General features: G+C 41.4%; 1 protein-coding gene across 1 annotated transcript in view; it reads left to right on the forward strand.

The window, feature by feature from the left end:
• fam98b (family with sequence similarity 98 member B) overlaps positions 1-18,671 on the forward strand; it is a 549,041-nt gene that overhangs the window by 298,909 nt on the left and 231,461 nt on the right. The window lies entirely within an intron of this gene.

Here is an 18,671-nt window from a genome sequence, read left to right on the forward strand (position 1 = left end):
CCCGAAAAAAATGTATTGTCACATTAGTTCTCTTACGAGAGGTCTCTCGTATTGCGTAAGGTTAGCTTACGCATCGGGAAAGTCTTCTTTCTTCGAGATCTGAAGCCAAAAAATTATCCTTAATTTTGTATACATTGTCAACGCAGTGCAGCAGCCGACAGACCTAGGCAGGCTGTATAAGCGTGCTCATTGGCTGCTCGGCGGCAACTGCTTAAGCCTATCGGTGAGCGCTCTGAACGCGGCAACCAATGAGGGCGCTTCGCGCCCTCCGCACCCTTCTAACCGTCAGAATGGGTGTGGCCAGCGTGTATATATTCAGCGCTCATAGGCTAAAATTCTGATTTTCTTGTCTTCAGCGACGCTCTTCGCATCGCTGGATCTTGAGAGCCGCCGCCGTTGAAACCAGCGACCAGCAAGCTTAGGACAGCGCCTGAAGAAGCCGGCCGTCTTCGCCGCCTTCAGCCATCCGTGCCTGCTACGCTATCCGGCGACATATCCTTTACATTATTACTGTTTCTGTGTGTACTCTAAAAGAGCACGAGGCGTTTTTGTAAAAACCGCCCTCGAGCGCTCACACATACTAACTACATTTTCGCCCCGACGCCGACATCGCGCGTCGCGCCTCACACTATATGTTCCCCGTCCAAAGCCACCGGGACACTGTGTGTAAAACGGCCAGCTATCGCTACGTGCGATCCGCCGTATCTAACCACCAAGAGCGCGCGCGCCGCGCCCGCCCCTGAATGTAAGTCCTGTGCCCGCCCTCGAGCGCTCACACATACTAACGAACATTTTCGCCCCCGACGCCGCCATCGCGCGTCGCGCCTCACACTTTATGTTCCCCGTCTAAAGCCACCGGGACACTGTGTGTAAAACGGCCAGCTATCGCTGCGTGCGATCCGCCGTATCTAAGCACCAAGAGCGCGCGCGCCGCGCGCGCCCCTCCGTTTCGAGCTCTCGAGCCCGCGATGCGCGGCGATCGGAGCCCGGAGGCCATTCTGCCCCTGGCTGCACACGCAAAAGCGTGGGAAACTATTCCAGGCGCATCAGAACGGGTGCTAAGCACAGTAAAACAGGGCTATACTCTGCAGTTCGCTCGCCGCCCTCCGCGCTTTCAAGCGCGTATCGAGACCAGAGTGAATGGGGAAGTAGCACATCTACTTCGAGCAGAAATAGCTACACTTCTGTGCAAAAGGGCTATAGAACCGGTTTCCCCTTCCATGAGCGAGTCGGGCTTTTACAGCCGTTATTTCCTCGTTCCCAAGAAGGACGGAGCTCTCAGACCAATTTTGGATCTGAGACGTTTGAACAAGGCTCTTATGAGAAGACCGTTCAAAATGCTCACAACCAGACAAATTCTCGCGCAAATTCGCCCGAGGGACTGGTTTATATCTCTCGATCTAAAAGACGCGTGCTTTTCAGATCCTGATAATACCCCGTCACAGGCCATTCTTGAGATTCGCCTTCGACGGTCAGGTATACCAGTACACGGCCCACCTGTCGACACAGCGCGCGCGCTGCAGTCGACGCCTGGCCGCGTCCCTCCGGCCGGGCAGCACCGTACCTCTCAAAACATTTCAGAGGTTACTAGGTTGTATGGCCTCAGCCGCAGCAGTGCTTCGGCTGGGTCTTTTACGAATGCGCCCGCTACAACGCTGGCTGAATGCCCGAGTGCCTCACAGAGCATGGGCTTCCGGCGGTATCCGCATCAGAGTGACTCAGAGCTGCGTTTCAGCTCTGAAGCCCTGGTTAGCGGCCGACTGGTACCAGCGGGGAGTGACAATGGGAGCTATCTCACACCGCAAAGTTATCTCGACGGACGCTTCCACCTCAGGCTGGGGCGCTCTGTTCGAGGGCAAACCGGCTTTTGGCCTGTGGTCAGACCGGGAAAAATGCCTCCACATAAACTGTTTGGAGATGATAGCGGTCGAGAACGCGCTCAGGCGCTTCCTCCCATTCATACGGGATCACCATGTGCTAGTCCGCTCGGACAACACGTCCGTGGTATCCTATGTGAACCGACAGGGCGGTGTCAAATCCAGGAATCTGTGCAGGCTGACAGAACGCCTTCTCGTGTGGGCTTACCGCTCGCTGCGCTCGCTGAGAGCCGCGCACGTGCCGGGCCACCTGAATGTCGGTCCAGACAGACTGTCCAGGGACAACATTCCCCCGGGAGAATGGTCTCTGCACCCCCAGACAGTCCAGTTTCTCTGGCGCCTATTCGGCAGAGCGGAAATCGACCTCTTTGCGTCGAAAGACAATGCTCAATGCCCGAAGTTTTATTCGAAGAGCGAGGACGCGCTGTCCCAGACATGGCCCAGCCTCCCGCTGTATGCTTTTCCTCCGATCTCCCTGTTGCCACAGGTCATTTCGAGGATCAGAGAAACGCACCACTCAGTGCTGCTTATAGCCCCGCGATGGGAAAACCAAACTTGGTACCCAGAGCTAGTGAGGCTGTCGCACTCACCCCCATGGCCGATCCCGGTGAGAAAGGATCTCCTCTCCCAAGCCGGTGGATCGATCTGGCATCCCCATCCAGAGCGCTGGTCGCTGCATGCATGGGTGATCAACGGATACCCGTTGACCTGTCAGAAGGGGTCGTGAACACGATCACACAGTCGAGAGCCCCCTCCACGAGACGGCTCTACGCGTCTAAATGGTCGGTGTTTTCTAAATGGTGCGCTACTAAAAACTTGGATCCGCGCGCATGCGGGGTCCCGCGGGTGCTCTCCTTCTTACAAGAGCTGTTGGAAAAGGGCAGATCCCCTTCCACGCTCAAAGTATATGTGGCCGCTATTGCAGCGTTCGCTGAGACGACGCGCGGCCGGGCAATGGGAAGGAATGAGCTCATTATCCGCTTCCTCAGAGGAGCTAGACGGATGAATCCCCCGCGGCCCCCCTCGGTTCCCTCGTGGGATCTGTCCTTGGTCCTAGCGGCCCTAGAGGCTTTTCCCTTTGAACCGCTTGAATCCGCGGATCTAAAGTATCTGTCGCTTAAAACCGTTTTTCTGATAGCTCTGTCTTCAGTCAAACGAGTGGGTGATTTGCACGCGCTATCTGTTAGCCCTGCATGTCTTGAGTTCGGGCCGAATGACTCGAAAGTCATTCTCAGACCGAGACACGGTTACATCCCCAAAGCGATTGGAACCCCGTTTAGGGCACAAGTTATGTCCCTCTCGGCTCTGCCAGCATCCGACAGTGGGGACAGTGATAACCTCCTATGCCCTCCGGGCGCTGAGAGTTTACATCACGCGCTCCGCCGCTTTCAGGCGTTCAGAGCAGCTCTTTGTTTCCTTCGGCGGACGCACCAAGGGTCTTGCCGCCTCGAAACAGAGCTTGTCCAGGTGGATAGTGGACGCGATAGCAGCAGCTTATGCCTCCAGACACCTGCAGTGCCCTCTGGGCATCAGAGCCCACTCCACTAGAGGCATGGCCTCGTCGTGGGCCTGGTCCAGCGGAATTTCTAATCACGGTATTTGTATGGCGGCGGGCTGGGCCTCCCCATCAACATTCGTGAGGTTTTATAACCTGGAAGTTCCTGCCCTACAGGCAAAAAGACTGTCAGCATACGTGACATGTATGCTCTGCCCATTTCTCGTGTGCAGACTACGTTCATATGCTGGCGCTATTCTGGTACTATACTCAGGGTGAAGTGTTTGACTCAGACCGGCTGATCCGCTCTGTTTCCTATTTCCCGTTACGCACTGTTGTCGGTGCTGGCCCGCGCTGCTGGCCGCCCGTATTATTCTCTGTCGCGCGGGAATTTTTCCCTTCATGTGAGACCGACTATGTCGTTTTTCTCCTACCCTTATGAGTGCTTATGTACTGTATGGGCTCGCTCTGCCGGCCCTACTGTTTGTACTGTTATATGTTTATAGACCGGCCGCGCCGCTCTATGTCATATGCTGCATGAAGTGCCTGTACTGCGCTGGCCCGTCTCTCCGACCGGCCACATTTCCCAGCAGAGTGTTTTCCCCGGTTTCCCTGGGATTCATGGGCTGGATGCTCGGCGCACACGGCGTTGACAAAGGGTTCCCGATGCGTAAGCTAACCTTACGCAATACGAGAGACCTCTCGTAAGAGAACGTACTCGGTTACTAATGTAACCTCGGTTCTCTCTAGAAGAGGGAACGAGTATTGCGTAACCTGCCGTGTCGCGCCACGAGCTTTTGCGCTTCAGACTGCGAAAACCAGAATTTTAGCCTATGAGCGCTGAATATATACACGCTGGCCACACCCATTCTGACGGTTAGAAGGGTGCGGAGGGCGCGAAGCGCCCTCATTGGTTGCCGCGTTCAGAGCGCTCACCGATAGGCTTAAGCAGTTGCCGCCGAGCAGCCAATGAGCACGCTTATACAGCCTGCCTAGGTCTGTCGGCTGCTGCACTGCGTTGACAATGTATACAAAATTAAGGATAATTTTTTGGCTTCAGATCTCGAAGAAAGAAGACTTTCCCGATGCGTAAGCTAACCTTACGCAATACTCGTTCCCTCTTCTAGAGAGAACCGAGGTTACATTAGTAACCGAGTACGTTTTGTTGTATTGATAAAAAAACTGCCCTTCAATACATAATTTCGTGTATATATCGCAAATGATATTGTATCTTTCGAAATTAGCCAGTTTACTGCTTACCATTTTCACAAATAATATTATGAAATGAGGAAATATTAGGAAATATCAGAAGATGACGGCAAAAGTGGAGCAGCTTAGTAAGTCCATGGGTTTGGACTCAGGGCAGATCATTTGTCCTGTTTGAAAAATTTTAGTGTCCATAAAAAAGATTGGTACAGTGAAATAATTACTCTACACATAAAGCAACAATCTTTGACGTAAGCGACCCTTGAACGTGCAGCCAGTCGTGGTTTGATGTGGCCAAGAACGCATATTCAGATCATTCAAAGCAAAAATAGTTCTTCATGCTGGTTTCACAGTTCAATAACATCAGATCGATCAAAAACATCAAATCACATCTTTTTTCCTCTTTTTCTGAGACAGATGCAGCTGTGACCTACCTAAATATTTTATTTGTGTATTTAACCTTTTCACAGGGCCGGCCCGCGGCATAGGCGTGTTGTGGAAGAATTCAGTATTTCTTATATTCATTTGTTTTCAAACTGTTAATTCCATTTAATCATGTGTTTCTGTGAGGGTTTCTAGCAACTGAGGGAAGCAGGAGGTAATTTAGGTCATAAATGAAGGCCTTTTGGCTTCTCAGGGACAAAGAACAGTGTGACCTGCTCAGGGGGGTAGAAAACCAGTCCAGGCCAGTTGAAGATAGGGGGTATCTTTTGGAAAGTTACAGAAAACTAAGTAGGTGTGGTCAAGATGTTAGAAACCTGTATAAAATGTCTCAGTTTTAGGTAACACTTTATTTTGATAGTCCGTTTGTTGAGACTTTACTAGTTATTAGTAGCCATTCAGTAGCTTGTCAACAGTGCATCAGTTGACATTCAACAACACTGTTTTAACAGACAAGTAACATACGTTCAACTGACTGCCTATAGACTATAAGGTACAATTCAAGTCCCACTAAACATTGGACATCGGATAGACGTGCAGATCAAGTCTATATTGGGTCCGTCGGTCCATGACCAATTCTGGACATCAATTCGACGTCCAAACTAGGTCCACTATTTGGACGTCCAACCATGACCCAACTTGGACGTCATATTTACGTTCAACATTGGACCTTTGAACTGGGTAATTTTTTTCGACGTCCAAACTAGGTCCACTATTTGGACGTCCAACCATGACCCAACTTGGACGTCATATTTACGTTCAACATTGGACCTTTGAACTGGGTAATTTTTTTCGACGTCCAAACTAGGTCCACTATTTGGACGTCCAACCATGACCCAACTTGAACGTCATATTTACGGTCAACATTGGACCTTTGAACTGGGTAATTTTTTTGGACGTCATTTGGACGTCTATGACAGTGCAGGAAATTTACATGATTATTAATATTTTTTTAATTTACAAATGAAGAGCTCTTTTCCAAAACGCGAGTTTGTCATGTCATTTTGCTGTGTACTGAACCTATTCACTGCTCCATCCACGTTTCCAAATCGCTATATTTAAAATGTACTGCAAGATGCAGTTTCTTTCCAAACCGCGTTAAGCGCTGAACCTATTAAACGCGAATCAGAAATTATCTCACTCTCTTCGTGTTTGGTGTGAACACATTTATCAACAATTTTGTTATTTGATTTAATAATCATTGTTCAACATGATAACTGAAGACGCGTACAAAAGTCTGATGCTGTAGCTCAAACAGTAGAGTGTTGGCGCTTGTAACATAAGATCACGAGTTCGATTCCCAGGTAAAGCAAGAATAAGTGTGTGTGTGTGTGTGTGTGTGTGTGTGTGTGTGTGTGTGTGTGTGTGTGTGTGTGTGTGTAGGAGAAGCCACTGTTTTGTTTGAGCGCGATTATTTTTTGAAAAAGACGTATCTAATAAAACACACAATCCACAGCAAGCCGACCCCGTCTCCTTCCTTCTTCCCACAAACAAACTTTTGTGGACGGACGTCAACATTAGACGTGCGGAAGACGTCGAAAAAAGACGTCGCCTGGCGTTACAAAACAACCCCTTCAATGGACCAAATTTGGACGTCCAAAAATTACATGAAAATGACGTCACTACGACGTCACATTGCGCAGTGGGGTGTTAATCTACAGATTTTACGAAAAAGTGCCTGTTGACTGTCAATGTTATTTTGCAACAGGTTATTAACCAATTGTCGACTAACTTTCAATTGTCAACTAACTTTCTGTAGATTGAGTACCAACAACTCAAGATCAATCTGTCAGTTAAATGTCAACAGTCATGTCAGCATATGAAGTACATGATACTGTATATCCTACTCAAGGGGTCTCACATGCATCAAATTAATAATTATTTTAGCTGATTTAAAACTGTTTTTAAAAATGTTTTAACCATTTGTAGATACTCTGTTGATAGTCAACTAAAGATTAGATCTGTTGCTTGTCAACAAATAAATTGTTTATGATCAGTAGACTATTAATAGACATTATCCACTAAGTGTTAGTAGATACATTTTAGGACTATCTAATTAAAGTGAAAAACAGTTTATATCAGTAGAAAGTCTATAACCTATCAACAGATTGAAAACATACTTTTTTTGTACGTTTGGATAGATGCTGAAACGTATGATACAGACATGTCTGCAACGTAGAATTATTACGAATTCACAGCTACAAAACGTTTACGAATCATAAAGATATCTGTATCATTTCCCTTATAATGTTTTATAGATAAATGTAAGTTCCCTTAACCCTACTCCTAAATCTAAATATAAATTACTCATTTTATACAGAATATAAAAAGAATAAAACACTTTATGGACAGAGATGTGTAGGGAAATGCCAGTTTTATTAATAGCATTTGAGCCACTAACATTAATCCTACTCCTGCCCCTAAACCTACCCATAACCATTTCTTAAAACTATGCAGGCTAAAATTATGAAGAAAAACAACAGATGTGTAATCATAATAATTTATTGCGAAAATGTAAATCGGTACCAAAAGTCGCTCAAATGACGATGTGTTGCAGTCCTCTCTGGCAGTATATAATAGTTTTGTATAAGGGACAGAGCAGAATTTAAGTTATTAATCCATTAAAATGTTAACCCAGCTTCCCTCTGCGTGAAGACGGCGCGCGCGCTTCTGCATTTCAATGTTGTTTCAACTGAAACACGGCATGCTGCAATCTGTGACGAAGCAGGCGAGAGCCAATGAGCGTTTGATATCACTGCCGTAAAACATGTCGTAACGCTTCTTGAGGGCGCAATTTTTTTATTTAAATTCATCACGAGCGCGGGATTTGACATTTACGGTCGCTGCTGAGAATGGAGATGGAGATCGCTGGATGTGGATGAAGGGCTGAATTTGGATCTGTTTCTTGCTTGCGTATGGATTATAAAGATTTGGATTACATCTAACGTTACGTTCGCTAATACAAATTATGTATTTTGTTAATATATTGTGTTTTGGTGTTTTATGGTTCTATAGGAGAAAATGCCTTTTGTGTCTCACCGTAACGTTAAATAAACTAAAGGTTACAAAATGGTTAAACGATTAAAGAAGGTATTGTATAGTATGGGTTTAAACTATAGTCTTGTCTGTTAATCCTCCGAAGCGAGTTTGCAGCAGGAACAGAGATTATTTCTTAAATGAGTAACTGTTATAACATTAAACTGCATTTAATAAAATAAAATGCTAAATGTATTAATTAATAATTATTGTTATTTGTTGTTTATAACTTTTGATCTTGGCCTCGGGCATTTGAAATGATGTAGACTATTGAGAGTTTTCTCATTTGGAATGCTCAATATAATTTTTCACATAATCAGATGGTTCAGATGTGATCGTGATATCCTAGTAGATAATGCAGGGATGTGATTTTTCCGGATTAATCCGGAATTCTGGATTTTCCGACCTGAAAATGTGACCTACGTGAATCATGCAGATCTGTAAAAAAACAAGTAATAAAAACTCAGTGAGTGTTTTAGCGCAATTTTCTGACGTCATGGGATCACAACACTAAGAGATAGTAAATCTTTTTATGTATTTTTTTCTTTTTTTTTTTTTTGTGTGTGCGTTCCCGAGATTAGACCTTCCTTAACATAATGTCGAAAACCCGAAGTCTCTAGGTGGTCTGGTTGAGGAGGAGATAGAAGTGCAAGACTGGTGCGCACAGACAGAACAGAAATCATGAGTTAACAATCGCAATTTTGTCCGTAGGAAAATTGCGCTAAAAAATCTCACAGCCGTCACCATGGTAACCTGGAACCACGCGCAAAAGGGCCACACCGGGTGGTTTTTTCACGTCAGTTTGGGTGACAAATTCATCTGAAGCCTATTTCATAGGTTAATGTGAGGGACAGAAGTCATTAAAGTTTACGAAAACTCGTTTTCCCTCCTCTGCTGCTGTCATTCTCCATTCAGTATTCAAACAGCGCGCGCGCCTCTTCCGGTTACAGCAGCATACATGCACGGTAAAACTCTCTCCAATATGATATTCACATTATAATGCTTGATCTGTAGAGAAAAGGCTGTGGATTTGCATAAAATGACTTTGTTGCTGTTTTTAAACGACTCGCTACCGTGTGCCTGTTAGATCACACATCACAAGGACTATGAATCGGCATCAAACGCACAATAACGGGAATTTAAAACTGTGAAGAAACAAATGATCAATAAACTGTTGGACAGATAGACACTAGGATTTGTGCGCTCGACATTTCTTCGCTTTGTGCCGTGAACTTTTAAATGCGCACTTGCGCAGCGCTGCACACTGAGACCCTGTTGCTTTGAGCACATCATTCTGCACCCGCGATGCGCATACGCGCTTTGTGCGCTCTGTTTTGAAGCGTTTCATATTTTCATGGTTTCGCGCACTGAAAGATTATTAAAAGCCTATATTTTTGTATACCTAGCCTGCACAATACATTTAAAATAAGCATAATTTGATTGTATGTTATTTCTGTGTAGTGTAGTGTAGGCTATATAAAGAGAGAGGTGGTGATGGAGCAGTGGACAAGACACTTGCTTTTGATTCCCACTGTTACACATCCACCAAATAAGTTGTTATGTGTCATACTCATGAAATAATAAGTTGGATGTTGCACATTAAGCAGTTTAAGTTTGGTTTAAAAAAAAAAAGTAAAAAGATATATTTTATTTTTTAAATTCAAATAAGTTGTTGTCATGTGTCATAAAAAGTTGGATGTTGTACATTTAGCAGTATAGGTTTGGTAAAAAGATAATATTTATATATTTTCCTGCTTTTTTGTCCTTAGCCAATCACATGCCTGATAATGGGTTGTATTATTTTTTATGTATTTAGCTAATAAAAGTGATTTTTTTTCTCTGATGTGCTGGCCATAGTGTTTGTTCTACTTCAATCAGGTCAGGTATATGCAATCTGTTGATAGGTTATAGACTTTCTACTGATATCAACTGTCTTTCACTTTAATTAGATAGTCCTAAAATATATCTACTAACGCTTAGTTGAGAATGTCTATTAATAGTCTACTGATCATATATTAATCTGTTGATAGGTTATAGACTTTCTACTGATATCAACTGTCTTTCACTTTAATTAGATAGTCCTAAAATATATCTACTAACGCTTAGTTGAGAATGTCTATTAATAGTCTACTGATCATAAACAATTTCTTTGTTGACAAGCAACAAATAAGCAACTACATGTAATCTTTAGTTGACTATCAACAGATTATCTACAAATGGTTAAAACATTTTTAAAAACAGTTTTAAATCAGCTAAAATAATCATTAATTTGATGCACATGAGACCCCTTGAGTAGGATATACAGTATCATGTACTTCATATGCTGACATGACTGTTGACATTTAACTGACAGATTGATCTTGAATTGTTGGTACTCAATCTACAGAAAGTAAGTTGACAATTGAAAGTTAGTCGCCAATTGGTTAATAACCTGTTGCAAAATAACATTGACAGTCAACAGGCACTTTTTCGTAAAATCTGTAGATTAACACTTGAATTGTACCTTATAGTCTATAGGCAGTCAGTTGAACGTATGTTACTTGTCTGTTGAAACAGTGTTGTTGAATGTCAACTGATGCACTGTTGACAAGCTACTGAATGGCTTCTAATAACTAGTAAAGTCTCAACAAACGGACTATCAAAATAAAGTGTTACCCAGTTTTATTATGTTTTTAGGATTGTCTGTTTTTCATGGCTGGGTGGCTGCGGTCTGTGAAAAGAATCCTCAGAGAATAAAGCCTTTTCTCTTTATTACAATTTGCCTCTTGAATGTTTCTTACACCTGTTGATGCTGTTTTTCAGTAAGGTTAAAAAATTGCTATTACAGGCGGAATAGGCAAATGCTAGGGGCACCACTCAAACATAGGGGCGCCAAAATGAGTGAACGAGTGATTTTTTTAAAAACTTTATTTATTTTTAAAAAAATGTTTACCAATACTATTTTAAAACCATAAATTCGAAATACTACCAAAAAAAGCAAAAAAAAAAAATCCACAAAAACGTAACTAAGTGCCTCGACTCCGGTCCGACACATCAATCTTCCCCCGCCCAGCGAGTGCTTGAAGTGCGTCAGAAACAGAGCACGCGCGATCAGTTGTTGCTGGTAATTTGTTGTGTAGCGTCGCCTCTCGCCACATCTAATGTATACAGCATTGCTTTTGTTTGAGGGGCTTTACACAAGCACCCCTGTAGAAACGGGCCTGGCAGCTCGCGCCAGGTCTAGACAAGTGAAAGTTGCCTGATTGTGACGTATGGTGGAATTTACATGACACATAAATTAGCATTATAGTCTGCAATAGATACAGTGTCAAAAAGAAGATAAGAGGATAAAGACAGAGGTAAAGTGATGTAATTAATGAACAGTTTATCTAATTGCATAGTAGTAAGATACTATAATTTAATGGCAGTTATTTTTACCTTAAACTTTATGCTAGCAGTTGTTCTGAGTTCTCCAGAGGCCGCAGACAGAGTGATTTATATATATATGCAAAATAATCATGAACACAATGACGGGGTGAAATGGGCTGTGATGCATGGGGCACCAGGTAAAATCTTGCCTAGGGCAGCAAATTGGTCAGGGCCGGCCCTGCCTTTTTAAATGGTTTACGCTTAACTGATGCTGTCTTTATTCTCACATAACAGTTCTAAAATTAGTTTAGAGCTTTTTTATACATCCACTTTATTTTCCAAGACAAGATTCTGACCATGAAATCAAAACAGACTTGTGATTTTATGACATTAATTTTAATTTATTCAGTTGTGTATTTTGTAATTTATTTCATTGATACAGAAGTAACATTAATTATTTGTGCATTTTACGTTTCTTTTTTGTCAGCATTGGAAACTCCAACAGCCTACCTTCATTTGAAAGACGCCCCATTTTTATTTTTGATAAGCTGCAGATTTTCTGCAGATAAGCTATTTTTCTCATCCATTTCAAATGAAGCCTTATTATAATATACATAATCAAATTTTGGGCCTTGCCTCATGCAGAAGTATAACAAGACAAATATTCTTGCCTGTAACACTAGAAAAGATATATACTGTGGCTGGTAGGATCTCCTCACTGTGATTCAGTATCCCTGGGAAGTAACAGATAAGATATGTTAGTACACAAGACACTCATTATCAGGTTTAATTTTACTAACAAGAACCACACACCATACAGACTATTTTTATTGAAAAAGAGAAAAACAATAAAGCATGTTGTGATTGAATAATATTTCCTATATCTATTTAAAGGAGAACTCCGGTCAATTTTAACATTGAGCTTGTAATAGCAATTTTTTAACCTTACTGAAAAACAGCATCAATAGGTGTAAGAAACATTCAAGAGGCAAAATTGTAATAAAGAGAAAAGGCTTTATTCTCTGAGGATTCTTTTCACAGACCGCAGCCACCCAGCCATGAAAAACAGACAATCCTAAAAACATAATAAAACTGAGACATTTTATACAGGTTTCTAACATCTTGACCACACCTACTTAGTTTTCTGTAACTTTCCAAAAGATACCCCCTATCTTCAACTGGCCTGGACTGGTTTTCTACCCCCCTGAGCAGGTCACACTGTTCTTTGTCCCTGAGAAGCCAAAAGGCCTTCATTTATGACCTAAATTACCTCCTGCTTCCCTCAGTTGCTAGAAACCCTCACAGAAACACATGATTAAATGGAATTAACAGTTTGGAAACAAATGAATATAAGAAATACTGAATTTTTCCACAACAAATTCCTCCTCTTTATCATTCTCTGATAAACAATACATAAAAATTCAGCCTTGTTTTCTAATTTAATCAAACCCATTTTACTATTAAACCCCCAAGAATATAATTACTTCAAGTCTTTACATCACAGTTATACCCTTCATATTTGATTTTCGTATACCTGATCACTCTTCTTTAAACTTGTAGGAAAAGAAAGGATTAAAAATGAAATAAGCTTACGCTGTTTTTGTAAGGATAGGCCCTTAATTTTGTAGCAAGCAAGTAAAGGATTATATAAGGCCGGGCTAGGTGAACAAGCACTGTTATTGCACCCCCAACACTATAGATCGGATCCTCAGTCACCTCAATATAAACAAGAAATAGTGTAGTTATATTTAGTAGGAAAACAACACATCAGTTCAACACATATCAATTTCAGCAAACTATTACACAAAGAAAAAGAAAAAAGTAGATAAAAAATATCCCTCAATTCAAACCCTGTCCTTGTATGCCACCTCGTAACACGGATGGCTACTGTTTTTAACCCTCTTTACACATTATCATCGTCCTTAGAAAGAAAGAATTTAGAAAGTAAGAAAATCGGAAAATGAAAAAACACCCCCCAATTTACCACGTTACTGTAGCTTCCGCTACTTCCACCGTCTGCCTAATTTTGTCCATCCTTGGGATAAATTGAACAGACATTCCAGTACTCGTATTCACCCATGAATAACAAAATTATCAGAATAACATATACAATCATAACTCCTATACATTCAGCCCTTTCCATTAATCCACACCCATCTACATATTTCCTAACCGTATTTTGTTAACTTTTAATTCAATCGGGCAATGGTTTTACTTAGTAAGCTCTATTTAATACCCTATTTAATCAAATCTAACCAGAAGAGTTTTATGATTTTATCCATTCTACCCAATTTGGTTGTTAAAAAAAATTAACTCTTACTTTTCCATTACAGACCGACTGTCTTTTTTTTTTTTTTTTTTATGACCGTACTTCACATCATTGAATAGATTTTATACTTTTCCTGAAAACATTTGCACCAATCAAATCATTAGATCTATATCAATACTAAGCCCTAGTTTGATTTAATCAAATAAAATCATCAACATCATCACAAAACAAATTATTCTGCTAAACTTAAACCATTTGTTGGTCCACATCCTCCTCCAGGTGTGTTGACCATCTCGTTCGCCCCATGGACATTCCGTCTTCACCAATATGACACTTTGCGTGCCGTAGAGAGGATTTTCCATCGCTGGCAAGGGAGGGTACGTTACTAGCACGTCCTTGACCCCTCACTGTCCTTCGCGTCGGCGTGTGGGGTTGCTGAGGTTGGTTGGTGTAGTCTAAGGTCAGAGGCGTGGACCCAGGTGTCACCCTCTCCAACCATTTTCTGATCATTACAAGATTTTTCCTTATCCCGACCGCACCTCTACTGGAATTAACCATTTCCTGCCCGCTGTCACCTGTGAATGCAGACCCTAGCTATTTTGTTATTGACCGCTTGTCTAGCCGGTCGTCCCTTTTGGTGTGACCTGTTGAATCAACAGCCTGAAACATATTGTCACCAGATAATTTTGCTCACTGAATGGCACTGAAAAACCTGAAAGGAAAAAAAAACACTCAACCCACTTTGCTCATGTTAACAAAACAATATTTATACATTTGGAACAGAATCAGTTCTGTTCGACACAATCCATCCTGACATCCTGCAAAAGGAAAGTTTTAAGTTATGCGCTGCGCAAGGTGTGGCACCTCTCTGCCACAATAATAACCCAGTTTACTGGGCACAGTCTGCCCTCTATCAAAAGTCTGCATCCTCTGTAAAGAAAAACAAACGTCGAGGTTATTGTCAGATAGTAAAGTACACAGTTTCTTTTGTCTGCTGTGCTGCCGCATCCTTCGCTGCCGAATCTGCACACTTATGCTGGGTACACACCAAAAGATAATCGGGCTGATTTTGGGCCGATTTCCCCCCTTCCGACAATCCTAGCTATGTCCCGATTATCTTGATGGTTCAACAGATTATCTTATCAGATTTTCCCTTGGTGTGAGGTGTGTTAAGAGTGTCCGAACCTGCTCGGAAGAACGTCGGAGCCGCCCCGATCGCGAATCGTAAATATTAAACATGTTTAATATTTACGATCAGAAATCCTGATGTGTGGGGGGAACCCCGAGGACAAACGCGCGCACGTTCTGGAGATTATCACGTGAAACGAAACAATATCCAATCAGAAAGTGAGATGATGGAAGACGGTCATTCTCACACACACACGCACACATGCAGGAAGCTGAGTGTTATAAGGGTTCAGTGAGGGATTAAATAGGCTAACTTTTTCTAAAGAGAAAATAAATACAATAAAGAATAAATTAAGACAATAAAGAATGAATATATTTCTGTATAAAAGGTTATATATAATGGTGGGTACAATGTTTTGTTTTTTTTATGTGAATTTTCTGTGAAAATCATTACAAACACTATCATCATAATTTCTTCCTGCATATCATCCGACATGCTTATTCTGAAGTCTCGCGAGCTTTTGTGAGATTTCCTGTGTTCACAGTTGAGAATCTGGTTGAAAATCTGTTTGTGTGTGGTGTGCTGTCTTTGTCACATCATGGCACACCACACACTATAGGAGCAAAATGCTTAAATCTAGGATTTTTTGTCCTCATGTTTGTGGTCTATCACATTTTGAAAATCTTATAAGATGTAAAAAATCTTTTGGTGTGTACCCAGCATTACAGACAGCAATTTTGCTACGGAGAAAAATGACTTCTTACAGGGCTTTTACCCAGTTAAACGCAGGGTCCTCCCAACATTTATTGTCCCACCTGTACGATGGCTTTCAGCAAATTTGAACCCCTTGGTATGGCAATTGTTACCATCCCCCTTTTGATGCATGATACACAACTCATGCATCAATTTAACAATGGTGTTTGGGTAAACAAAGTTTTCAACACTAACCCAAATGTTGTCCTTCAGCCAAATTTCCCCCAGACATCTTTCTCTGCCTCTGAAACAAAACATTACGTAAGCCACAATCTCATCTTCTTATCTAATAATTTGAAGGGCACAGGTCCTGAGTCTCACTGCTTTTCAGGCCTGTTATTTGGTCTCTTAAGTCAGTCATCTACAAACATTTTCCAATGTCAAAGTCATCAATTGTTTCTATCAGGTCAGGTCGTCGTGTACAGACTTGGTCAGTATCAGTCAAACAACATTCTCTCTCTGTTCACAATAATCTACAGAGCTTGATGACCAAATTTCTTTCAAATTTGTCATTTGCCTTAACCCATCTGTAATGATAAAACTCATTCCAGAGGTTAATGACACAATATACACACTATGGGGACAGAATAGCTTCCCTAAACTAACACATACCAAACATGAATCAACACTCATAAAACATACAATGCTGTCACCATCCAACACACACACATACCTGACTATGAACCGCTCATATTCTCATATTCATATCTTTGATTTTAACTCTAAACATATTTAAATAAGATTTTAAACTTCTCATTTTCCTGTAGCTTTTATCTAATTTTACATGGTCTCTTTACCAGTTTCAAAGACCGTTTGTTCATTATTCATTTTCTCTTAGAAAAGTCAGCTGGGTTGTTTTGATTCATTATCATTATTTTGCTTCAGCTTGCTTTAGCATGCCGATAACAGAAAGACTGACAGAATACCATCCGTTCCTTCACTCAAGCAGTCTCTCTCACTATCATTAATAATCTTTTCAACAGCCTCCTAAGACTGTAATTTAGACAAAACATAATAATAAATTCATTACAATAACCTTTGACCATTAACCTTTATCCAGACTTTTCTTGAATCTACAAAAGCTGTCTTCACCTTTAGCCACCACCATGTCTAACGACCTTCAGGAGTTAAAACCATCTTATTGGCATATTATTTCAATATCAACACTTCCATAATTTTTTCCCTTGCCCATAAGGCAACCAGCATCATGTTCCTGATATAAATTAAGTTTTGTTACTGTCTCCACAACAAATAATGACAATCACCTCACGGTCTCAGCTGGCTCTTGAAAGCCCATTCCCATCAGCTCTTTATCTATAATCTCCATCAGGGTGTTGTCCCCTGGCATAGTTTCAAACACTTGTCAATATGAAAAACAAGCCATACAATGAATGCGGTTTCTGTTGAAGTGGTATAGAGTAACTCACATTTTCTGGGTCAGACTGCTGTAACCTCACAGCTCCATCTCCCCTTAATGATCTGCTGATGCTGGTGGCCTCTCCCAGTCATTCAGCGCCACTCTCATACCCAACTCACATAAAACACCGCCATTCTGCAGATACCCAGTGTCGGCGTGACCGTCTGTCTTAGGTTGACCTCTGGCCCTAGAGAATCTTACCCGTCTTTGAGTGATATCACTTCGTGCACACTGGTAACCGCTCTTCCCCATAACAGAATCTTTGACCATTTTCTTCAACATAATCAGTTCTGGAGCTTAGGAAAGGCACACTCAAGAGTCACCAGAGCCATTCGGACTGCCTAATAGTGTTAACACAGGGAGACAGGTTAATAACAGCAGTATTTAATCACCTAAAATCTTTTAAACATCTTCAAATCGGCAAAATCGCAATACTGAGATTATACTCAGTGAATTTAGTCATCACAACCGTCTATTCAGTGTACTGTTACATCTGTAGCCGGAGCCATCAGCCCTGTTTCATGGTGGAGGCTAAAATCAGACAAAGAAGTTACTGGTCCTAAACTAGTCAAAAATGTCACTTCTATCGTTTAAGACTTCTTTAAAGTCATTCAGTTTTACTTTTAAAACATTTACAAATTTCCCTTTAAATGTATGAAATCTGAACTGCCTTGTAGCATGATTTCTTTTAACATCCATGTCTATGGTTTTCAACTAAAACAATGTGCCTTGCACAGGCTCAGACAACAGCTTTCAGCTGACATTGAATGAGAGAGACTCTGAGGCATTCAGGACTGGTACACTGTACTCTCATAAACTTCTAAATCAAACTTTATCTACCATCTTTTAACTTTAGCCCAGCTTAACCTGTTAAGCCTCACCAGTGCGTCGGCGCACTGAAGCGTTTTTTTATATAGCACTGATTCTTGGGAATTTGGATAAAACATGTCCCACGAAGAAAAGTGCTAATTCTGTTGGAAATTAATAACATTTTCATGAATAAAAAGAATCAAGGTTATAATCAGGGGGTCCTTTGCACATATGTAAGGTTATTTTACAGGTTTATTTTTAATTTGTATTAATTTAATGATTATATGCTGGCCCATTGCCTACAAAATCAGTTGTCCTCGGATAGGAGATAATCATTTCAACTTGATTAAAAAAACAAAACGTAATAATTAAATTGAAAAATATCTTTACCACATGAAAGAGTACATAGTAAATATTGTTCAAACCTCACTGTTTGTAGTTTTTAATACATATTACAATTATTTTGTGGTTGCTCAAAATGTATCCCACATATTCGTCACCACCGTCAGATATTTATAAAAAGCAATAAAATCAGGCACCTACAAGGTCAACTTAATTCCTGGGGACCCCATTTTCAAACCTTCAACTGTTCTGCATGCTTCAAGATCACTCAAGCTCCTGTAAGTTTGCTAATTTCTCTTAGACTTGTTCATATTTTTGGACACTGCTACTGTCACAACCATAAAATGTCAACACCGTCTCTTTTGTATAAAACAATATTAGATTAGATTATGACATAAATGTATACTTTTTAAGAAGAGGTCTGAAGTAGATAGCAACAGAGGGAAAAAAAGATGGCTAATGTGAACAACTCATGCATATCATGTGAAAGAGTAGATTTTGTCACCACCGTCATACGTCACCACCATCAGGTTTTCTGTCTGACGATG

The sequence above is a fragment of the Scardinius erythrophthalmus genome, assembly GCF_964197995.2.
Source record: "Scardinius erythrophthalmus genome assembly, chromosome: 19".
Lineage (NCBI taxonomy): Eukaryota > Metazoa > Chordata > Actinopteri > Cypriniformes > Leuciscidae > Scardinius > Scardinius erythrophthalmus.